Below are 25,448 nucleotides of genomic sequence, written 5' to 3' on the forward strand. Positions count from 1 at the left end.
AGACAGACCATAGTCAGCAGAAGCTGGCTGGATGGAGGCACCTGGTAATGAGGCACAATGGGCTGGGAGCTTCCAAGACATTTCTGCAGCTTGAGGAACAAACACTATTTACTGTTGATTTAAAAGCAGAGCATCAAGTGAGAACAGGGTTACTCACCTACACCTGAGAGAGGATGAAAACACCCCCCCTAGTGTCAAGATCCAAAGAGCACGGGTGTACCCTGCCCTCAAACAACTGCAGCAAAGACATCTTACACAGCCCAATCCAAGAATTTAATTGATTTTTCCAGAGAGAAGATTAGAACACAACTTGATTGAAGTTTACAATGCCTATATGAAGATAAATCAGCAGAAAAGGGTGCCACAACTTCAGTAAAAGGTGTATACCAATATAAAATGTAGAAGGTGGAAAGCAAGTTATTTACCTGTATTGGGTTTACGTGGAAAGGATTTGGTAGTAGGGGGCTGCAGGGGTGGCCTCTGTTAGAAGAGTCCAGAAGCTGCCCCATGTTAGATAAGGGCCAGTTTCAGCCAACTCTAAAGGGACACACCACTGCCAAGCCAATAAGCGATACTGAGTGTGCCTCTGTGAGAACAAATTTAAGAAAGCAGAAAAAAACTGCTGTACAACAGCAGCTGGGAAAGAGAGGAGTGAGAAACGGCCTTGCAGACACCATGGTCAGTGCAGCAGGAGGGCAGGAGGTGCTCCAGGCAAGCAGCAGCAGTTCCCCTGCGGCCTGTGGAGAGGCCCCTGGTGGAGCAGGCTGTCCCCCTGCAGCCCATGGGTCCCACATGGAGCAGATCTCCACGCTGCAGCCCATGGAGGAGCCCCCGGTGGACCAGGTGGATGTGGCCTGGAGGAGGCTGCGGCCCATGGAGAGCCCCCGCAGGAGCAGGCCCCGGGCCGGAGCTGCAGCCCGTGGAGGACCACACAGGAGCAGGGGGTCTTGGGGGAGCTGCCGCCCGTGGGGGACCCAGGTTGGAGCAGTTTGCTCCTGACGGATGGACCCCGTGGTATGGAGCCATGTGGGAGCAGTTCTTGAAGAGCTGCTGCCCGTGGGGAAGGATGGCATCCCATGGGAGGGACCCCACGCGGAGCAGGGGCAGAGAGTGACCGTGAAGGAGCTGCGGACGTGAAGCGTTAGGGACTGATCCCAGCCCCCATTCCCTGTTCCTCGGCACTGCTCAGGGGGAGGACTTGGAGAGGGTGGATGGGGAGAAGGTATTTTTAGTTTCTCTCTGCTCTAGCTTGTTAGTAATAGGTAATAAATTACATTAATCTCCCTATGCTGAGTCTGTTCTGCCCGTGACAATACTTGTTGAGCGATTTCCCTGTCCTTAGCTCAACCCTTGAGACTTTTCCATCATATTTTCTCCCTTTTCTTTGAGGAGAGGGAGTGAGAGAACAGTTGTTTGTGAGTTCAGCCGCCCAGCAAAGTAAAGTATCCGTAGTATTTTTGTGGTTTTATCTGCACACTTTTTGGGCTTAGCCTTTGATATTCATCACATTGCCAACCATTCTCCATGCACTTTCCCCCTCTGCATCTGTTGAAAATAAAAGCCAGGAAGCATAAGTTAAGCCAGCAAAAGAAAAAATCTGGATTGCAGTCATGTCCCAAAAGCCTGGGCACCCGACAGCAGCGAGTACTCTGCCATCACAGCCATCTCCCCACTCAAGCAGACAAGCTGCGGTCACTGCTGGCACAGAATGTGTGTACCGAGCACCCAGCCTCTGAAGGCATGTGGTGTGCTTTATTTTTAGATTTCTTTTTGAAATGAGTGTTATGCCTTTAATGTGGGAACATTTCAAAGCTCTTTAATCTTTTGGCTTTAACGTGCATATTACAATAACTCTAGACTGCAGAGGGAAGCTAAAAAAACGTAGAAGAAAGGTGCCTGAATCACACTATTTTACTGAACAAAAGATTGGGGCGTGATTAGCTGGAAATTATGTTTCCGGGTCAATTGTTCTTTCACTGCTTCTCTACTTATGCATAGACTGCTTTTGTGTTTTGTGCACAGCTAGGGATCCTGGGGACTGACACAGTGAAAAGAGACAAGCTGAGCAGCCAAGGAACTGGAAAACCAGTAGAGCTTCAGCCCCTTTTGCAACTGGCGATGGAGCATGACTGAACCACTGGCAGGGACCTACCTGCAGGTACCCAGTGGTCCTGTTAATGCCCCACCATGTGAGCTGGGGCAGTGGCAGGTAGGAAAGGGAAGGGGGTATCATGTGAACTGCTTCACAACTGCTGGAAACTAAGAAACCAGCGCCTGGATTTTAAAATGGGTTGTCTCCTTTTCAGTGGCTGATGTCAGGCTGATGTCAGTCTGTCCCAGCACCCAGGGAGAATGCATAACTGCAGGCTAAGCAAGCTGTACTTGAAACAGTCAACATCTCTAAACTAAAGCTTTGCTGGCGGTCTCTATCTCCATGTTTGCAGCTTCAGAAGTTGTCTCATCATTCCAATATTCCTGAAAGAACCAGCTGCTGGACTTCTAAGAATGCTGAAGTGTTATCTTTTACTTTAAAACCATGCTACCAAACCAAACTACCTTTTTGAGAAGCCTCAACTTCCTTCTCTCTTCTGAGCTTTTGGAAGCATTCTTTGGGATCTGTTGGCTACAGCTGGCAAGCTGTCTCTAAGACAAGACTGACTCAAACTGTCCTTTTTAAAGTAGCTCCTTGTGGTACTCGATATTAAATATCTGTATGCAAAATAAAAAAAGTTATGGTGTAAAATCTGATTTGAATCACCACACCGTTGCGTGGGCAGAATGTTTGCCATCACACAGCATTAGACATTTTACAGGCATATTGTGCAGATATGATACTTACCACTTCCTCCTTATTCAAGAAACTGCAATACATCCAAGTCTGACAAAATCATCAAGTAAAACACTTGGGAGAGGCCAGACAGGGCAGGGAGTGGAGCAAGGGAGAGGGAGAATGACGGCATGAGAGAGACAGCACAATGCCATGTCCAGAACAGACCCTCCTCGGCTCTGTTGCTCACATACAGAGAGGTTTTGATAAGACTTGTGTATAATGGTTCTTAAGCAGAAACCACAGCAAAGGGCAACAAGACCAGAATTTTTATTAAGAGACTCAAGACTATAGAAAACAATATTGATATCTTACCCCATCAGCTGTGTTACTTTAAATGAGATCCTTAACAGCTTCCCCTTAACAATTCACTGCTTTTGTTGATGTGTGATTTCATATATTTCTCCTCTTTCCTTAAGTAGAAAAGGCTGAAATACAACGTACAAATTCCTTTTTCCATAGAATCTAGTGGCAGTCAGCAGATAATTCATTCTAATTTTCAAAGTCTTTTTATTTTGAATTCAGATAAAATTTGGTAATTTTACAGATATTAAATCATTTCTTCCTGAGTATTAAAAATTGCTTCTGATCACCAAAGGAAATTAAGTTAATGAGGGCAGAAATACTTATGCCTACTTTACCTACTAACTAAATCATGCAGAGTGGCCCCAAAGAACAAGGCAAATCTGAAACAATATATATTTAAGTGGGGAAGAATTAGGCAAAGTCCCAGACAGCGTAAAATTTTTCTTAACTTCTGTGCATTTGAGAAGTTCCATCAAAAAATAACATTTTAAATACCAGCGGCTGAAAAAACTTGGTTAAAGTAATGTAGCCTTCAGTAGAAGCACAGATGTTCAAAGCGCAGCAAACTGAAATAATTCACTTCACTGGTCTATATGCAACAAAATGTTTCTCCCAACTTCTGCCCCCAGCCCCTGTGTCTGTGGGCTGATGCCTGGCGCTGTGTGGTTTCCCAGAGCATGGGAATTCCCACACTGCCTATGTTTTTGCCCAGTAGTGGCCCAGCCTGCTCAGCTCTGCCTGGCTGTGACACCTGCTATAGCTGCTCACTGCAGCTGCACTCCAGCCGGGTTGGCCTTCAAGTTTCTATTTCAAACTGCCAATATCCAGGTTAATCCTGCAAAAACAGAGGGAAATGTGAAATGCAGTGCTTTAACATCGCATGCAGAGCTCAGCACACACTGAAGTTACAATTCCTGGCTACAAGACTTGGTGCCTAAAATACATTTGCTCAGCAAAAACGCTGAATATTGGTTTCAGATTATTTCAAAACATCAAAACAATAAAATGACAGGACACAACAGTAAGCGTTTATTCACAGGAGCTGGGTGATTTGCTTCTCTCAAGTGTTAGTCTCTCATAAACCGATGGGAACTTTAGCTTTGACTCTGCCCTCCATGAACAGAGAAAATGCTACTTCTCTCACTCAATATTACTACCACAGGTCAGCGGTAATATCACTGTAAGCATGACAGGCAGGGATCCCCTAGACTGTCCCGTCTGAGCTCTGCAATACCGCAAGCCTGTGCTGCCTCTTCAGAGAGGTTTCATCAGGATAAGCTTAAACCTGAGGCCCTACAATGCTCCTTCAGATGAGACCAAGGCCACACCTCACTTCCCCAAACCTTGACCGCAGTCACAGCTCAAAACCTTTCCTTTTCCACTGTAAATTGGTTCCTAGCTAGTTAAACTTTTGGCTCTTACGTCAAAAGCTGCCCCCTTCCATTTATTTTTCTTTGGGGCAGTTTCTCCACACTTTGTGAATTTATAGACAACAATCCTTTCCAAATTCATTGGTTTTCCTTCACAGCTGAGGCTTATGAGTTATTTTAATGTAGTTTTTTGAGCAACCACCATTAGTGTAGAAACAAAGCCCTTCATGAGCAGCAGCACAAATACAAGCTTCAGAGGTCTGTATTCCCCAGGGAACCTCAGGGGGCAGCAGCTCAAACAGCAAAGAAGGACCAGGATATTTCTGAGGAAAGGGGCCATTTCTCAGGGCTGAGGTTCACCATTTTTAAAGATGTGCTTGCCAAGAGATCTGCAGTGACTCAAGAAACAATGAATTGGGTCCTGGGTAATTTACAGTGAAAGGACTATGCTGCCAAAAAGCACATCCCATCCTGCCAACTGTTTGAGCAGTGTTGGGCCCATACCTTATTGCATGTAGAACCCATGTTTATCTGGAAATATGTTGTTGAATAGCAAATACAGAAAGATAACCTGCATAGTATAATTTTATAAAACAAATTATCATTATGTCCTCAAAGAAGAAGCTGTGCATTATCAATTTACTAGATATCTTGAGTGTTATCAGTGGAGCACTAGTTAGAAGCAGGCACACTGACCTATCTAGATTTTCAAATGGCTTTTGCCAGTGTCCCCCTCTCAAGAAACAGTGCATACCTCATAATAGTCCTTGTTATCAAGTCGGGAAGAGATAGAGTTGGAGTTAATAACTTGCATCAATAAAAATAAATCAAGATGGTATTTGATATAACACCATAATCATCAACTAGTTCTGCAGAGACAATGGTGACTTCCAGAACAAAGGTGCTTTACAGAGAGAAGAGAGTCAAGCCAAAGGGTTTTTTGTGTTGAGAAAACTTACTAATTCAGTTCCTCAAAATGCAGATTTTCCAAATGCAACTGGAGAAGGCCCTGAGCAGCTCAACCCAACTTTGATGTTATCCCAGCTTTGTGCAGGAGGTTGAACAAGTGACTTCCAAAGGTTTCTCCCAAAACTGTTTTCTGTGGTTGCATGGAACCTATATGACCAGACCTTTGTCATAAACTGGTGGTTCAGAACCAGAACAGACTGAAAAGAAAGTGTTGGTGTACTGATCACCTGTGTTAGCCAGTGTGCTGGTCCTCATACTGACACAGCGAGGAAACAGAAGCACTGGATATAGCAAGAGAGTTATTTCTGTCAGGAACTTGCCATTGCGTAAGGCATAGCAAAGTCTGATACAGAATGCTGCACATCTTTCCATTTCATGTAAATCGGTATCATTTCCAAGCAGAAGGCAAACAGGGAAGGAATATAGGGTAGTACGTGGTGCAGTGAGTTTGAGGGAAGTGACCCAAGAGTCTAGCAGAACAAGCCAGAATATGACTGGGCCAAATACAGCAGAGAAGGAAAAAAGGAAAGCAATTTCCTGACCTGTAGGAGAGAGGTACAGAACCAAACGAGGCTTTTTGTACGAAGGCAAGAAATAATCAATGCTTTTCAGGTAGAACTGATATGGGCGGCAGATGACAGCACAGCAAGGCTACGCTAGATGAGCCAGGAGCGCCTTTATCTTCCCATAGCCTTTCAGAAAGCATTTCCAGGAGGCCCCAAAGCGCCATACATGCTGCAGGAGGGCAGCTCCTCACCAAGCTGCCACACCAGCCCAAAGAAACATGACCAGGAAGCCCTGGGCACTGCTGTGCACCAGAGAAAGCAGCTGAGAGCACCCAGGGCACAGAGGGGCTCCTGCTGTGATCCTGCAGGAAACCAGAGCGCCATCTCTCTGCCTCTCTCCCCCTGCTTTGTTGCACGTCCGCTCCACTTCGGTCAAAGCCACAGACCGCCTGCAGCAGTACAGGGTGCCTTTGCCATCCCCCCCACCTAGCAGGGCACGTACACATCTTGTACCACCATGACCTCCCTGCTCCATCTCTGCCACTTCCCAGATATCTGCTAACACACAGCAGGTCTAACGATTACCCCATCACGGCTCTCCAGGAACCTAAGAACAGCAACAAATTTACCGAGGGACAAACACTGCTTCCTGTATGGACAACGTTACATCTGCTCCTGAAACAGGGTGGAAATCTCCCATCCCCTTGGCTCACAGGCAACCCCTGACATACCAACACCAGTGAGCAGCTGAGACAAAAGTGCTTCAGGTTTACTACAACAGAACTACAGAGTGAAAGATAGAGAGAGAGTTAATGCAACCAAGATAACAAAGCAAGCTCAGACGCAGAAGCAAGGAATACAGCAGTCCACGGGTGATGAAACCACGCTATTGAGTAGGACTTAGATTATGCACCTACTTTGGGGACCTCTTACTGTATCTACATTAATTTTAGACTCGTTTTTATTCTGGTACTAATAAAAACTTGTACCTATGCATGCATTTCATACATACACATATATCGCATGCATTTTCACTGAAGTAGGGAGGAATCTATTTGTTCAGAAATTTAGGCAGCTAACTGTTCTCTGAAGGATAACCTAAACAATGTGAGCAATCACTGAACAAGACACCAAGATTTCATCTCTGAGAGACAAAAACCTCAGGTAAGGATGCCAGCAGCCTCCTAACACAGGTCCAGAAGTCATCTATTCCAAACTATCCCACCCCACACACATTAAACTAGTATTCGCTACCAACACTTCCACATACGAACTGCGTATGCCTGAAATCCCGCTGGAGCACCAGGAGCCTGTACACACTGCAAGTGTCAGTGGATGTAAAAATATGTATAAGCTCACTTTCCTGGAATTCCGTCCATCTAGGGGTACTGCTGCTTTCAAACCACTCAGAGGGCTGTGCTGTTTGCATGTTTCACAGAACAGGCACTATAGCTCCGTATCTGAGGGATCCATATGGTTGTCAGAACCCTCACCAACCTGACCCAACACTCTACAAGTGAAAAAAAAAAAAAAAAGGCTAGGGAAAAAGACTAGGGGTTTAGTTAGGACATATGCCAAACGATGACTATGGCTCAACAGCAAGAGCAGCACGGATTGTACAGTGACAGTGAAGTATTCCATTCTTAACCATTCTCTCACCTCTTGCCAGGATACTCTGCTGCCTAGTTGTTGTTCTGGGTCTCCTAATGAGAGAAAGTCTGCAACTAAACAGACAGTGTTAGTGTTTTCTGCCTCTTCCCAAGCAAAGGGACTATACTGTCCTGATTAATATGACTGTTCTCTACTTTATGCCCCATTTGGGCTACATCAGAGCACTGAACCTAGGCAAGAAACCACCAGAAGGCAGGTATGCAAGGGAGCAGCAACAACAACAAAGCCAAAACCTTAAACTACTGTCAAGGAACTATGTTACACCAAAGGCTACCAGGGGAACAATTCTTTTCCTTCTTTTTGCCATTGCACTATAAAACCTACGAGCATCAAAATACTGTCTTTTTTTTTTCCTTTATAATTCAAAGCAGCCTGTTTCATCCATGCTGTCCTATAGATCAGATGATACTCTGGCAAGAGAGTAACAGTCAATAGCCACGTTCCTCAAATGCAACGGAGCTCTTATTGCAAGAATTGGATGTTGTATTTCTAGTCTCTTCCACATTCACTCGGTGCAATCAAGAAGAGCTATTGAGAAAATGTCCTCGAGCACATCATGAAAGCTTGCTTAAGACCAGAAAGCCTATTTTCTTTTAAAGTAAATTTCTTCAACAAGTTATGGTGCAAAGCATAGATTGAAGCTGCAATAGGCTTGTACCTACAGAGCCAGCAAGGACACTGATGCTGAGAGAAGCTGCAAACATTCCTAACAAGGACAGCAGAACAGGCCTCACAAGTATCATGGGTCACCCAAGACTGAGATCTCACCTGCTGACTGTTAAAACAGATTGAACCCTACATAAAAAGCAGGCAGCTCTGCGAACAGAAACAAGGAGGTCAAAGGAAAGGGAAAAGGAGCAGCAGAGCTGGAAATACTGTCTCAAAATGCTGAATATCATCTGGACTAGTAAAGAGCTAGCCATCCTGCCCTGAAATACAATGACAGGAGAAGAGGGGCTGAGAAAAACATATGGAGCTGCATGAACACCAGACATTTTTTTTTTTTTTAAACAAGAACACATTCTCAGTGTCCAGGAAACGTCACCATGGCCTAATGTTCAAAATTTATTTTAGACATCTTGTGCACCAAAGCTCCCAGAGTGCAGGGTGTGCTACCTGAACACAGAGACCACCCGGTGCACCCTCAGCACACCAGGATTAACAAGCAGCCTGTGCGCGAGGCAAGCTGGCTGCTGCTCCCCTCGGAAGGCTCTCCCAGTCAGCCACACGCAGCACGGCAGAAGGTGAGACCCCACCAGCCCCTGCCCGGCCCAGTGGCACCATGGAGAGCACCAGCCCAAAGCCCAAAGGGAATCATTCTGCTTCCAGGCAAGCTCATTCACACATCTTATTAATGGTGAACTTGGTTGCTTTATCAACTCCGGAGAAGCAGGAGGAAAAGCATGTAAGAAGATTACGTTAATACTATATTTAAGCATATGTAAGGACAGTGAATGAAATACTGATTATGCACTCACTCAATTCAAAAAAAAAAAAAAAGGGCAAAAAACCTCACTTACTAATAATAGTTTCCAGGGGATAAGAGAAGAGAAATCAGGCTGCACCAGAAAAACAGACACAGCAACAGTAGTACTCACATCCATCAGCACTGGAGTCTATGGAAATCAACTTTGGCATAACAGGACAACCTACCTACCCAGAGGCTTGCAGGCCAACGCTCCCTGTGCACAGACACTGCGGTACATTCCAGGAGGTATTTCCAACTTTTTGTCACTGCGGACAAACATATAGCTAGGTTTCATGAAACTTCCCAGATTTTTGCAAGGAGACTCAAACATGGGGGAAATGCCAACTTCACACATATAGATCTTGACTTCACAGCACTGGAAGGACTTGTCAGTCCTCACGGAACGACAGAGGGAGACTTCAGCGCTCGCACTGCCACTAATCCAAGCACTGAACACTTGGAGGGCAGGCTGCAGGGTTAAGAGAGGATTTTCTACACTTTCTTGAAAGCTCTTTAGCCTGTGAGACTTTGACCCTTTGACTGTACTTTGTCAAAAGCTCACACTAGCCCTCAGACTAGACCCCCACGCTTTCGCTCACGTCAGCTGTACTTTCTGGCTTCACACTCTTCAGAGCTGCTAACTCAGCAAGTGGTCCCAGTTTAGCTTCTGGTTAATCAAAGGCTGAACTAGCGATGGAGGCACAATCCAATCGCAAACTTGCAGGTGGCAGACATGTACCCAGAGCTCGTCTTCATGCTTGCTGGCACCTAAAGGGAGTCCACACACACTGCTCCTCCGTGAGGACCAAAGCACAACAGGCGGAGACAACCAGGGGTTGTCACAGACAGCAGACTCCTGATTGCAGTTAAAATGCTAATGTGCACATCCAAAACACTACTGCCAGAATCCCTGTTTCTAGTTAAGCATTAATTTCCAGCTCCTCTTTGTTATCAAAACACAGTATCACACTACATCAAACTGCAGAGCACTGCTTGGCATCGGTAAGTGGCAGAAGATAAAAAGCATCTGTAAAAATACTACTCCAGGAATGTCTGTATGATACATATTAAATCCCAGGAAAGCACATCTGCTTTCAGCACTTGAGTGATGACTTCACTGGTTGTAAGAGTGCTTCTAACCAAGAGAGAGGCTGCAACTTGAGAGCAGACATCAAAGTGAATTCTTCTGGGAAAATGGAAGCGTAGTGCCACACGGCTCCTCTGAAAACTTTAGTGAGGAAAAAAATGGGAATGCATTATAGCTGATCCGGAAAATATGACTCTTTGGTTTATTGTGGAAGATGACCTTAATTCAGGGCAAACACATGGCCTCCCTTGTGGCTCCACACCTGCCACAGAGCACCCAGATTTTGTGCAGGCAATTAGTTCCAAGAGGCTGAACACCTCCCTGGATCAGTGTCCAAAGGGGGACATTCAACCAGCTCTGATGCTTAGGTTACAAAAGCTATTCTTTGTGTATAATATAAATTTGTCCTAATTTGTACAAGGAAAAAAAAAAAAAAGATGCTGTTTCTCACACAAACATGTACACTGCAAAGTTGACCAAAGGCTAACAGGATTTAAAAAAAAAGTGGGTGGGGGTGAAACAGGACAAATACTTGACAAAACAGAAGTTCTCCTCCTTCTTTGGTCTCCCATTGTGAACTACATGTGTCAGGAGCAAGCTTTATAACCTGGGCAGCAAAGGAGGGTAATAAGTCAGGCTCCCCCAACAAGCTAGCTTTATTACAAGTTTCTCACAGACAGAGCACAGTTCGGCCACCTAACATCCAACTGTGCATGCTCATACCTCTCATTTTTCAGTTACTTAAATACAGCAGTACTGGTCCTCCATCTTTAAACATGGAAAATATGGCAAGTTTAAGAACAAAAGCAGCGTTGAAATGTGTTATCTTAGCCTGTTTTCCATCAGTATATATTTTTCCTTCCCATCCTCATAATAGCATCCAGGGTGGGCCAGGCGCAGGCTCCCTCCAGCCCATTGTCAAGGGCCACATTCTCCCCTTGGCAGCCGCTGCAGTTACAGGGCAAGTCTGCGGAGTCATCTTCCTTCACTCTCCTACTCCTCAGCAATATCTCCCGAGTTACAGTCCATACCTTGACATTTATACTGTCCCCAGCTGGATTCCTCTACCAGGGCCATCCACACTTGTGCAAAATGTTATTGAGAAAAAACAGGGCTGCTCCTGCCTTTGAATTAAAGATCCTACTATGCTCTTACTGGGATTCACATAAAGACTTATTTTATTATTAAGTACTCAGCAACCATGCTCAATATTTGAGCTGAAAAAAAAAAATCATTTTGATTCAGAATGGCCTTAGTAAACAATTTTTTGTTTAACACAATCTCCACCAAAGAAGTCGGAGATATTTTTTCCCCTCTAATAGTTCCCCAGCAGGCTGTGCCCAAATATTACACTATAATTAAGCTAGGAAAAAGGCCATGAAAGTTCAAACTTAAAGACTCATTTGCTAATAAAGATGAAAAGCTGAATAAATCAACCTAAATAAAAATCAACCTCATTTTAGACACACTAAACAGTTTCTGTGGAAGTCCTTCTGAATGAGAGGCAGATACTGTCTCTGAAACTCAAACAGATGCCTCAACTTCTAGCTGAGGTTGTCTCACAAGCCCTGTGTAAAAACTTCATTTTCATGCGCTACAACTGAGAAACAAAATAAACTGATGTTTTCCATACTTGCGTGTTTTCTTTTTGATCAAATTTTAAACAGTTAACCTCTTCCCAGAGTTGATATGGCAATGTTAACAGCAGAAAGGAGTAGGGAGAGCCACTGGGAAATTAAGAGACCTGGTATATGCAGAGTTTGAAACAAATACAAGTTGGCATTGGTATAGTCCTGAAACCTGGCATTACCAAAGGCCCTCTCACTAAATTGTTTATACAACTTAAGGCATTAATAACAAAAGCAACAGACAGCAAGGAAATCAGTTAGACAGTACACCCTGACATTCAGCTTTGAATTCAAGCTCATCACCAAACGAGGAAGCTTTCTACTTTCCTTTAAATTAAAGATCCTCCCCCACTTTCTCAAAATAAAAATACTTCAGATATTCAGCACCTTCCCCACAAGGCCCAAAACACAGGTCTGAGAGCTCCATTCTGTTAGAACCTCTTCAAAAGAGAAATAAAACAGAATCCAAAGGTTAATTTTTGTGTTCCAGTGTGCCTCAACGGAAAAAAGCCTCAGAAAACAAACGGGAAAAGACCATCAGTATAAACATCCTACATCTGTGCTGGCGAAACCAGGAAAGAGGCAATGCTCTTCAATCCCCAGAACAGGCTTGCCTTTTGCCAAAAACACTTTACACAGAAAAACCCCAACCCACAGGGTTACATGGCACCTACATGAGGGCACTTTCCTGGAGAACTGCAATAAGTCTTTACTGTGACATTTCAAATCTTACCTCATTTCTCAGTCACGAGCAGGCTTGCTCCAGTCAGCTCCCGCTTCAGCCCCAAGGGTAAGGATGTGCTGAAAGGAAAGGGATGGTGCCCAGAGCTGGCTTTTGTTCCCTCCTCACCTAAGGCAATGTGACACTGCTGGCCCCTGCCCTCATGAAAGAAAACAAGGAAACTCAGCTCCTCCTGGAATGACTTGTAAAACTTGCTTTCCTGTTTGTCTTTCTACCACCAAGATCCTCTGATGTCTAAATAATATATTTCCAGCCAGCCAACACCTTTTCCTCTAGCTGGAGTGATAATCTGAGAACTTCCTCCACTCAGCTGCTTGTCCTCACAGAAAGTCTTGGCACTTGCCTTTGACATCTTTACCCTCTTGTCAAATTTGATTGGCTTCTCAATGTTGTTGACCAATTTCATTCAGGACACTGGCAGCATGATGCTTATGCAATGGGAAATAAAGCTAAGAAACATATAGGGGTGGCAGAGGGAAAAACATTTGTTCACAGAGGCAATCCTGTTTTAAAAGCATAGGCAGCATCCTCAGTATAAGAGACATAAGCACAAAGAGACCTACCCTTGCCACATCAGGAAAGAAATTAAAGAAACCAATTAATGAAAATCTATTGCCACTCCTTTCCGTGCACATAAAAAAAATACACGAAATTAAGAAAAGAAAAAAAAAGACAAAAGCCACAGAAATACAAAACCATAACACCAAGCCATCAGGTACAAAGGAAAGAAGCTTGTGGCTTCCGCACTTTCACAGGTGGTCCGTATCACACATGAGAAATCTCGGTGATGACACTTGCAGCACCACCGCAGAAGGCAACACCACTGACCTCCGCAGCTCCCCCCGGCCCGCAGACCACCCGGGGACGTCCCAGCGGTCAGCCTCTTCCTGCAGCTCGCCGGCCAAGGGGACAGCACCGAGCCACTGAGTCACGGCGCTGGCAGCTGGCCCTGGCTCGCCCCCGCAGCCGCCGACAAAGGCTGCACCGCGGCAGCTCAAGGTAACCTCTCCTCTTGTGCCGCCAGCCAGAGCTCCCTCTGCACACCACAGCCGACCAAGGCTGCAGCTGAGCCACGGCGGGGAAAGCAAAAAGACCCCAATTCCCTCTGCAGCCAGACACCCTTCAGGCAGCTGCTGCCCGGGGCGTCCCTCTCGGCCAAGCTCAGTTCTCAATGCCATGTAACATCACTTACCTGAAACAACCTCTGTTGTTTGTTGGTTCTTCTGTTTTGTCCTTTTTTTTTTTTTTTTTTTAAAACATACGGATGTGCTGCTGCTCAGCCACAGACCCTGACACTCACAGCTGATTCCCACAAGACTCCAAGGCCTGCTGGCAACCTCTTCAAGGAATCAAATCACAAAAAACAGTATTTCTCAGACCTACCATGCAAACAACATTCATTAAAAGGATGGAAAAAAACGTACTCTGCAGTTAAACAGTAGGAAAGAGCAAAAATAGCCACATTGTATGCAAACAGGAAAGAAGCTTGCTAGAAAATATATTTTCATTTGCTTACATAATCAATTTCCCAAGCATTATGTTTCTTGTCATGCAACACTTATAAAGGTATTTCCTTTAAAACCAAGGTACATAAATAACAGCCTCTACTAATAAATACAGTCTAAAACCACAGTTTTAATCTTTGGTACTTAAACTGAAATCCATAGCTTGGCAGCTGGATGGCCTGAGTTTTAAAGGTGCCAAGCATTTACCGGTTTCAGAAACTGCAGAAGCAGGAAACACTATGCTTACCAGACCACATCCTTAGATGTTCCAGCAAGAATTCTCACCTCACATGTCAAGAGTCCTGCACCCACTGAACTGACTTCCAGTGCAAGGGGCACCAAGCTGACAAGCAACACCCCCAGTCAGCACCCGCAGACAGCCTGTTTCAATCACACCTCTAATCACCACAGCACAGAGACACACCAACCCGCTGGCTCAGCTGGTAAATTGTTTCTCACTGGGGGCATTCCTACCACTGCCATCCCCAAAACTTCCACAAGTCACAGATCAAATCCCAAAAACATCAGTGCAAGTTTCTTAGAGAGCTCTCCAACGCAAATGTTTGCTGTCACCTTACTTAACAGGAACCCTTCATTCCTAGGAAGGACCTCTGACCAGATTACTGCAAACAACCCAGGGCACCAGTGCAGGTATGCCAAGTGCAGAGATGAGTTTGCCCAGAAGCAGGAGCACCAAAACTGGTTCCAGTCCCAGAGCTGGGATCACACTGTGATGATGTCGAGTATGAGCTAATAACCCAGCCACCTAAAAGGTTTTACTCACTCAAAATACAAGTTGGCTTTTAAAAGAGGGGAAAAAGAAGTCCCACTTACTTCTAACGAACAAGGTAAACACACTCCAGAAGACTTGCGTGCTCATAGCAAGAGACACCCACCATTAGAAGCTGTGGCAATGTACTTCTATTCACAAACAAAATACAGCACACAGAAGGGCACTGAACTTTCACTAGAGCAGATGATTCTGAATAAGCTGGGGCAAATATGAGAATGGCTTGGGAGATGTTTTATAGCTTTGCTCATGTTGTGCTTGTGAGCTAGTGAACGCAGTGTGAGCAAAGCTAAGAAACGCATCCCTCTTCAAACACCAAGCACAACGTCCTCTATGCTACCTTCTCAGAAAGCAAGTCTTCATAAATCACATCCTCCCCCTGCTGAAAAAGCAGGCTGCCTGACATGACCAAGTGCAGCAGTGACCATTCAAGTCACTTGCTGGAGAACAAACCAGCCACCGAGAGCTGGCACGGACGGGCTGCTCTCCCTGCAGCAGAGGAGATGGTGTTTCAGCACAGGAGTCATGTAGAGAAGCCTCGGCGAGCACCTAGCTGATGAAAAGAAACTTTGAGAGCCCTTCTTTGCAGGGAGCTAGAGCCACTACTAAGCTTTTCCTCCGGTCACTGCAAGACTACACGCAGCAGGGGCCAAGACCACATTATTCACTGTAGAACAAAAGCTGAACAGACAGAGGATTTGGCAAACCCTCCAAAAAATCTCTTAGACATCCTAAAAGTAACAACAGTCATTCAAGACATGGCTGTTTATACTACGAGCCTTATTACACAGGAGGCCTGCCTATTTTTAGAGATAGATATCACTACAACTGAGTGCTAGATAAACCCAAACAATTATTTTTAAAAGGGTATTCCATCACTAATTATTCTAAACATCTTCAGTGCTCCGTAGGCTGGCCTGCTGCCACACTTGAGCATAACGGTTCACGGAGTAGTGCTAGCACTTTTCTTGTGTGACTCTGTGAGCAGCAGGGGCAGGTAACCCACAGAGCGAGAGGCACGTCCACACAAACCCAACAAGCTTGTCACAGCTTGTGCGTGCCAAAAAACCAAGACCATGATCTTGTTTACGCCACAAAACCAGGAAGTTTTAATTTTCCGCCGAAAAGATCCTCAAGGAATAAACACGCTACGAGCAGTGGCAAAAGCACTTGGACAGCAGCACCGCGTTCAGAGCCCCGGGACCTGACAGCGGGCTCGGTGCCGGAGCACTGCACCCGATGCAGTGCAGCACAGAGACACCACCGAGGTTTTTGGGCTGCCCGTGAGAACCTACCGGAGGTTACACAAAAAATGGCGGGGGGCGCCGCGGGCAGCACCAGCGCTCGGCGGGGATTGGGGGGGAGCACGGCGAGCCCGGGCACCCCGCAGCGGCGGGCGGCAGCCGCAACGCCCGGCCCGGGCCGCGCTCGCCTCCCCTCCGGGCACCCTCCGGCCGCCCCCGGGGCCCCGCCGCCCCCTCAAAATGGCTTCGCCGCCCCGCCGCCCGCTCCACAGGTGCCCGGCGGCTGGGCCCTCCGCCACCGGCACCGGCACCTGCCGCCGCGTCAGGACCTGGACAGGTCCCGCGGGGCGCTGCCGCCGCCGCCGCCGCTCCCGAGCCTCGCCTCGCCTGGCCTGGCCGCGCCTCACCTCCCCCGGCGCCGCGCCGCTGCCCGCGCCCCTCCGCCGCCGCTCCGCCATCCGCAGCCCGCCCCAACCGAGCGGCGGCTCCCGCTGCGCCGCCGCCGGCTCCGTGCGCGCCTGCGCGCGGCCGGAGCAACCGGCAGTGCGCGCCCCCGCCGACGTGCAGGCCGCGCCCGGCCCGCGGGGCGGGGCCGAGGGCAGCGCCGCCGCCCCATGGCGGGGCCGGGGCCTGGAGGCCTCGCGGGCAGGCGGGCGGCGAGCCCCTCACACGCGGGGAACGGAGCCCGAGCGTGGGGGAGCAGCACTGCGCCGGGCCCCGTGCTGGGAAGAGAGCTTGGAGGGGGATTTGGAATTGTTAATGATTAATTGTTGCAAAAGCAGGCTCCTGCACGGTCTGCCTGCTGCAGCAGGCTGAGAAGGGAAGCGTTCATTTGCTCCGGGGAACAGGTTCCTGAGCAGCAGCTTGTGCTTTGCTCTCTATGTCTGCAGGTCTGACGGCAAGCCCGGCCTGCAGGGCGGCAGGACGAGGCAGAGTGGTTCTCCTGCCCGCTTTGCCCTTGCTCCTCCCGGCTTTTGCAGCTTCTCAGCCCTGAAATCTGGCGTTGCTCCTTTCCTCCTGTCTGTCGTAGAACTTCATCAAGCCCCATCATCTCAGTCCCAGCATATTTGACCACAGACGTTGAGTGGTCAACCAGAAAACTTAATTTCCCAGCTTTCTGTCCCTTTGAGATTACTGAACGAACACAAAAAGCTATTCAATAAGCCATCAGCTTACTTAATTTGCTCTCGGGTAATATTTTTTCATCTAAGTAGCCACATTAAGCACTATCAACTGCAGCCTTTATGCCCAGAGGGTGGTTTCAGAGTCTGGAGATCACCAACACTGCCCAGCACAGCACCCCTCTGCAGGCCAGGCTGCCTTTGCAAAGCCAGGTGATGGAGCCGTAATCCTGCACATGCTGGGGAGGACAGCAGACAGCCCCAGCCCCGGCTGCATGTGTTCAGGGAGAGCTCAGGGTGGAGGTGAACCCATCTGCAAAAGCATCAGCTCCATGCCCAGAAGCTGCCCAGAAGCAAAGTGAGAGCTGGCAGACTGGAGGAAGGAAGGAGCAGCACTGCAGCACTGTGTACATGCACTTCTAGGACATCCAGGAGGCAAAGCTGTCCTTGTCACAGTAAAAAGGTAATAGCTGTTCTGCATGCCAGTATTTCTGGTGAAAAGAGCCACATGTTAAGTGTAAATACAGTGAAATGCAGCATATCTGCTGGAAATGTATTCAGAAGACGGTTCCGCCAGGGGAGCAGTGGGACACGTGTCTATCGTGTGCACCAGCACCAGGACTCTCTGAAAGGCGTCAGAGCAGATCAAAGCCACGGAAAGTACCAGACATACCAAGGGGAGAGGGCAGCTGGAGAGCTTTCCACAGACTGCCTGCTCTCCAAAGCAGAGCCATCCTTGTGAAACACAGCCACCACAGACGCTGTGCTAACCACAGGAAATAGTTTTCCTCACCCAACGCAAATCTGAATGTAGAGCTCAAAGACCCAGGCTGCTGTTCATGTCAAGACACAAGCAAAACCCAGGAGCCACAGACTGTTGCAGAGAAGAGAGGAATAACCAGAAATGCAATAGCCAGTGCCTGAAACCAAAATGCTGTGAAGTGAGGGTGGAACCTTGCCCCAGGGCCCCTCCTGGAAGACCACCACACAGCTTGTGTGGTGGTTTTACTCGGGTGGGCAGCTGAGTTCCAACACGGCCGCTCTCTCACTCCCCCTCCTCAAAGGGAAAGGGGGAGAAAATACGATGCACAGGGCTCAAGGGTTGAGATAAAGACGGGGAGATCGCTCAACAATTATCATGACGGGTGAAACAGATTCAGAGTAGGGAGATAGTAAGATTTATTGCCTATTACTAACAAGCTAGAGAAGTGAGAAAAAAAAGGAAAGAAAACAAAAACACCTTCCCCCCATCCACCTTCTTCCACCTCCTCCCCTTGAGCAGCGCAGGGGACCGGGGAATGGGGGTTGTGGTCAGTCTATAGCGCTTCTTCGCCGCCGCTCCTTCTCAGTCACTCTCTTCCCCTGCTCCACGTGGGGTCCCTCCCACAGGATGCCGTCCTTCCCGAACTGATTCTGCATGGGCTTCCCACAGGCAGCAGCTCTTCAAGAACTGCTTCAGATATGGGTCCGTACCATGGGGTCCATCCATCTGGAGCACTCTGCTCCAACTTGGGTCCCCCACGGGCAGCAGCTCCCCCCAGACTCCCTGCTCCTGCGTGGTCTCCTCTCCACAGGCTGCAGCTCCGGCCCGGGGCCTGCTCTGGCAGGGGTCCTCCACAGGCCGCAGCCTCCATCAGTGCAGGTCCACCTGCTCCACTGTCGTCTCCTCCATGGGCTGTAGCATGGAATCCTGCTCCACCGTGGTACTCCATGGGCTGCAGGGGGACAGCCTGCTTCACCACAGTCCTCACCACAGGCCGCACGGGACTTCTGCTCCAGCGCCTGGAGCATCTCCTGCCCTCTTTCTTCACTGACCTTGGCGCGTGCAAGGCTGTTTCTCACTTCTCTCACTCTCCCAGCTGCTGTTGCCCAGAAGTTTTTTTCCCTTTCTTAAATAGGCTCTCACAGAGGCACAGATAGTATCGCTTACTGGCTCGGCTCTGGCCAGCAGCGGGGCCCTTATCTAACATGGGGCAGCTTCTAGATTCTTCTCACAGAAGCCACCCCTATGGCCCCCTGCTAGCAAAACCTTGCCACATAAACCCACGACAGCTTGCCAGCCAACAAAAAAAGAAACTGTTCATTAAAGCAGTTAGGATCGAAAAGGAGGGAACGTATAGACAGAATGTGATTATACTGTATGCCTTTGAACTCTGGCTTTGTAAGTCTTTTCAGCCCTGTGCAAGCTGGTTGTTCTGTGCGTTGCCCACCTACCTGACAAGCTGGGCAAGCACTCACATAAGGAATGGGAAAGCAAAGCTGCCAGCAGCCTTACTGCAACACCTGGGTCACTGGCAATGTGCCCTGTCTCAGGGTGAAGTGTGCCCAGCTATCAGAGGAGTGTCATACAGATACTAATCAGATAAAAATGGTAAGTATTGCTGTATCAAACACCTCAATATTATTAAAACCTCTCACTAATAGCTTACTGTGCTTTCTCATCCACTTCCCTAGAGTGCTTAGGTGGCAGCACATGTATTACTGCGTTACACTGAGCAACCTTCCAGTTGCTTCACGCACATACACAGCACCAACAGCTGCTCTGCTTGTACTTGGTTTGTTCCCTGACCCCATTTGCTCATGGCAGGGTGGGGATTCATGCACGCACTCGTGGGGAGGATGAAGTGGACCAGCACAAAAGACTGTGCTGGAAACAACCTATTTTTATACTTCCTCCCTTGGAGAGAGTCCTCTGCCCTGCCTGTAAGCAGCATCGCCTGCGAGCTGCAGGCAAGCAGCTCTTGGCTGGGGAAACCTTCACATCCAGGAAACCTTCACCTCCTGTGTGCATTTCCTTATCATATTTTATTTTCAGCTCAAGGAATTTAACACTAGCTCCTATTTGAGGATTTTTTTTATTATTATTTTTTTTAAGATCAGCAATGAAACTGCATTCTTCAAGTCCACCTCTGTGTCATGGGCCAGAGCAGTTTGTCCTGCCAGGAAAACAGGACCACTGCCCACCTGGAGAACTTGCACTGGGGAAACCATTACCAGGGCAGAAGCACGAGGACAAGACTGAGCATTTAGCGTCTTGTCTGGTAACACTGACAACGATGAGGATCACAGCACTCAGAAAGCAGAGTGACCATGCCCACTGATGGGCTGAAAGGGGTTGAAAAGGTGCTGGCCCTTGGCCCTCCTCCCAAAGCCAGGGACTGCCTGTAATATGTGCGCCTGTATTCCTACTGCCTTGTTTGTGTGTGATTGATTTTACACACTTGCAGATGTCAATACACAATAACTCTGCTTTCCACACAATCTGTAGCATGAATTTCCGAGGCCAGTGCATGAATCAATCCAGCTTAGCAGCGCCATGCTTGTACCAAACCTTGAATGGCACCAACACGCATATGTGATGCCCTGCACTCTATCTGCAGGTGGGATGGTGACACCGGACTGGACATGGCCACAAGCACCCAAACTGGGCGCTGGCTTCTGGCTCACATGGGTTGCCGTGCCTGGCATGGCTGATTACTCCTGAAGGCAGGAGATGCATTTTGCAAGCCCAGGCACTCCCAAAACAGTGAGCTGCTCTCTTGTAGGTGCCTCTGCCTCCACCTAGCAGCGTAGCCACAGGGACGGGCGGGAAGTGGCAGGGGACACATCAGCAGTAAACACCAAGCCCCTGCTGTGCATGGAGTGTAGCCACAGGCAGCTGCCAGGGTACAGGGACCCATTGGTACGAGGGGAGTGCTGTCAGCAGGATCACCCCCAGACAGAGGGGCTGGGAGCGGGCCTGTTGGGGGCAGAGGCAGAGCAGAGCTCACTGGGCTTGCCTCCCGGCTCACAGCCAAAGGAAAGGGGATGCAGGACTAAGGTGACTTCATACCAGCAGCAATGCTACCATCTCCTCACCCCACTGGCCAAGATGCCAAAGTGCAGAACATCCGTTGGTGGTAGTCTTAGAAGTGTCTGTCCTCAGTACTAGGCATGTGGCTGGTGGGATCACTTGAAACCAAGTCAGTTTCCTCCATGGTGAAACAGCTGAAGAGTGAAGCGTGTTGACTCAGATTTTGCTGAAACCACCCTGGTGACCATTGCAAAGCCATTTTTTAAATCATTAGAATTTAGGGAAGACCAGGCCAAGCACGCTGTCCACACCAGGCAGATCTGCACAAATCAATCTAAAGAGCAGAAACCGCAAATTCAGGATTAAACATGGCACCTGGGAAGGGACACAGCTACTGGAACTCTACACATGGATAAGGGAGATCAACTGACAGAGGCTGCTTGGACTTCTATAGGTGTTCAACAGGCTTACCCACCAACACACCCAAGGGTGCCAGGCTGTAGTGGGACAAGGGGGAAAGGTCTTTGCAGGTGTAAATTGTTCATTACAAAGATAGGAAATGCAGGGTGCAAGCAACAGACAGTTTTCACAGAGGAGACCCACAAGAATCTGAGACAGCAAACCATGTTCTTCACCACTGTCATAAATGACCTGGAGAAGGAGACAGCAGCAGGGTGACAGGGTTTATTGCCGGTACACACGTCAATGTCATAAAGAGAAGACCAAACACAGAGAACTGCAGGAGGACTTCACAAGGCTGGCTGAGGAGGCCAGAAGAAAGCAGCAGAGGAAACGCAGTGTAGATAACCGCAGAGCAACGTACCGGACAGTGGCTCCCACAGCCCTGGGATGGCCGCTACTGCTCGGCAGCAAGGCCTTGGTGTGTGGCAGACCAAGCTGATGTTTCATGGAGCTGTGCCAGAAGGAGTGCAAAAAGGAAATAAACACAACAACAACAAAATAAATGTTGCAAAATACAAGGAGGAAAAACTGGAAGACTAATCCAGCAAGGGTTATTAAAAACATCATCTCTGGCTTAGAAATCCCAAGACACAGGCTGCAGGAGGCTGAAAAATGTGTGAGGCCGCATTGCTTGAACTGGTTTGCCACTGCCCTTAGGCTGGCCACTGTGAGCATAACAACAGCATGCAGGAATAGCAGACCTCAGGGCTGATTCCGCATCTGCCTGTTGTGTGAAGCAGCCCGTGTTGCACGCTGAGCCATGCAGAGCCCCCAGCATTTGGCCGTAGCCCCGCAGCACTCAGCAGGAGCCCCACACTAATGCCTTCAGGGCAGACAAGGCACCCTTCAAAGCAGTCCTTGCTGTGCTTCTAGGCAGAAGACCTTCCCAACAGGCAGGTATGTACATCATCAGAGAACAACAGCAGCTCTTTAAGAGTTAACCTCTTCTTCCATAGTAATACCTCCCAGCTCCCAAACCGCCAACAGATGAGTTCATGAGATAGGCAGTAGTTGTTTAACTGAGTGAAGTGGAAGGTGTTTAGATTAACCTTTGCATTGGCGAGCAGTGATTAAATGTACCCAGCACAGCTGTAAACACACTCAGATTAAACATATCCAAAATAGCTGTAAACACAGGCACATCATCTTGTCCCGGTGTACCGACACCTCTTCCAGAGCCAAGCTGCTGGCCACATGTCTGGGCCATGGCTCCACTGTCAGTGCAAGAGCTGAGTCTCCATGTGAACAACCAACAGAAAAAAAGCTGCATTGCTTTTGAGTCAGATTAACCCACAGGGTGGTCATTTAGCTACTCAGCAGTGTCAGAGCACTGCTCCTCCCCTTTCAGCTATGGCATCGTGGAGTTTGGCACATGCATTCACAAGGTTTTTTGCCAAAAAACATGAAGTCTTCCTCCCTAAGGAGGATGCCAAACCCTCAATCAGCAAATCAAGCACAGAGTCTCTGTGGTTTAAGGAAGTGGCAACGTCATGGCCTCCCCTGGACATCACAAATCAGCAATAAAATAGGAGGAGCTGAGGCCAGGAGCTTCAGAGAGGGCAGACGCTGTTCGGATGTGCTGGAGCCTGGGTTTGACCAGCCAACCACCTGGGAAAGCCTGTGGAGAGCCAAGGGCTGGGAACAGCAATATCCCCCAAGTAAGCAGCTCTCTTTCTTGCCTCCCCCTTGCACTTGCTGATTCCTGCCCCTCAATACCTCAAACAGAGGTAACGTTGGACAAATGGCATGTTTAAATATGGAACAAGTTTTCAGCTGCGAGAACAGTCTGTCCTCTCTTCCGCCATTCATCCATCTGTCCTGCCAGGCTGGCTGAGCATGAGAAAAAGGGGTGCGTGTGCTGGAGTTCTTATCTCTTCTTATATCTTCTTCCCCTAGGAGGATGTTCCAGCATCATCTGCTTCACCTACACAGGCCCTGACATTTGTTCCCTTTGCAGTGGCTTCCTGTTTTGGATATTTCTTTGTCTCAGCTTCCTCTTCTACTTGTGCCACTGAAATCAAGATAACTATCCCAGGAAGATCAAGTGAATGATGTGTCACACGCCACATTTCAAGCTGTCAACATCCTATGCAGTAAACTGCAGGCCGAGCATCATCAAGTGTCCCAGCGCCTTACTAGCACCGAACAAACCAGCACTGCCTCTGGCAGCCTCTTGAACACCACTGACCTTCCCCGCCCCGCCTGCCCCACCACACAGCTGAGTTTCCCAGCAGCCACGACAGCCTTCAGACATCTTGGCTGGATTCCTGTCTCCCAGCTGTGCCTCACTTGGTTGCAAAGAGAGCCTGTACTAGACTAAAACATCGAAATCCTCACTTGACTAAAGCTGATGGCAGCTGGCTGCACAAGGGGTCTGGACCTCCCTGCCACATCCTCACTGCCCCACGGCAGCAGAGCGAACCGAACCCGTAGGTGGCATCAGGGGATAGACGGAGCTCTACCATAGGCACAGGGACAACGAGCCACACGGAGCTGACACAAATGGACCTGTACAGCAACAGGAGTGTTTCGTGTACAAATCACAGCAAGTTCAAACAGGGTAACTGACACCATCCCAGAGCAGAGGCACACCCCTTCTGGCATGAAACACTGATCGTTAAAGCAGAAAGAAATCCTTAGATTATATTTTTATGTATCCTACTTGAAACCAGTGATCTGGAAAATCCCAGAGCATTTGGATGCAAAGGTCTAAATCTTAATGGTGCTTCTGGCAAAGCCCTGTTTTGTTTGTGCTATTTAACAACATCTTCATAAGGAAACAATTGACTTTGTTAAGAAAAAAAAGCCACCACACAAATTCTCATGCCACTGTTCATCCAATAAATCTCCAACAGGAGAGTTGATCTTGACACCAGTCCCGGTATGAGCTGCTGGAACTCCCCCACCCACCCACCAAGGCTTATGGACCGGGCTGAGAATTAACAAGCCGTGACTCTTGCTCCTCAGGCGCCAACAAAGGACCAGCTTCAGGGAGCTGAAGACGACCATTTATTCTGCGTGTTTTTGGAAATGTTTTTTTCAGCATATAATGCATTTTCCTTTCATCTGTGCATCTTATCACCTTCAAATATTTAGTGTTTTTTATTGTTGTTGTTGTTGTTTTTAATCATAACTCTAACTTTGATACATAAATTTGCACTTAGGAAGTGCAACCCATTTCAAAACCTTTTTTTTTTTTTTCTTTTTTCTTTTTTTTCCCAAGAAACCAAAGGCGTTGGGGTTTACAGACCAGAAATTCATCTCTGTCTACCACTGGGCTCCTGGCAGCAGCATGCCAAGCCAGATGCCCCTCATGCAGTGCTCCCCAGGTCTTATCCAGCCGCTGCTCTGCTTCCACCCTGAAATGCAGCTCACTAGCTGCTGGGAGGCAACACTGTCTTTTGCAGAGAAAATGTCTGAATTGGACTCTTTGTCAAAATAAAAACACAAAGCCAGCTACCAGATAAATGCCTCGCACTGAAGCAAACTGCAAGAGCAGAATCAGCAGATGCCCAAACAGTTATCATGTTGGGGAAGATTTACCATCACAGGGTATGATTTTCCCTTGCAAGGAAACAGTAAGTACAGAGATAAAGGAGATCCAATTAACAAAGCTTTACAAAGACTTCCAAATGGCACGTGGCAATGCTCTTAAGCTCTTAAAGAATGCTCAAAAGCTTTTAAAGAAACTGAGCTGCTGCAGGATAAGAGGTAGAGACCTCCTGGGATTAGAAACTGGTTAAAGGTCAGGAAGTGAAGAGCAGGAGCAGGACTTCATCCCTCAGAGAAGGAATCCCTGTGAATCTGGCTTGTTCTACCTCTCCTTGGGCACTCCAGAAAAAGGCAGGACGAGGCAAGGTGATGACATGTCTCAGCAGGACAGCCATCAAGGGCAGAAAAAGCAATGGACAAAGGATGCTGCAAAAAACTATGGTGAAACTCATGCTTCAGGGCAGGGA

The 25,448-nt window shown here is 47.9% G+C and overlaps 1 protein-coding gene across 2 annotated transcripts in view; it reads right to left on the minus strand.

The window, feature by feature from the left end:
* ADARB1 (adenosine deaminase RNA specific B1) overlaps window positions 1-16,608 on the minus strand; it is a 76,271-nt gene extending 59,663 nt beyond the window's left edge. The window contains exon 1 of one of the 2 annotated variants that reach the window (XM_040561759.1): window positions 16,521-16,608. The gene's annotated coding sequence lies outside the window, so the exon portion shown is untranslated. Of the gene's footprint in view, window positions 1-12,565; window positions 12,763-16,520 lie in introns of those variants that run through there. The other variant, XM_040561758.1, reaches the window with a different exon arrangement.
* Window positions 16,609-25,448: the final 8,840 nt, after the last annotated feature.

Source organism: Cygnus olor, chromosome 6, assembly GCF_009769625.2.
Source record: "Cygnus olor isolate bCygOlo1 chromosome 6, bCygOlo1.pri.v2, whole genome shotgun sequence".
Classification (NCBI taxonomy): Eukaryota; Metazoa; Chordata; class Aves; order Anseriformes; family Anatidae; genus Cygnus; species Cygnus olor.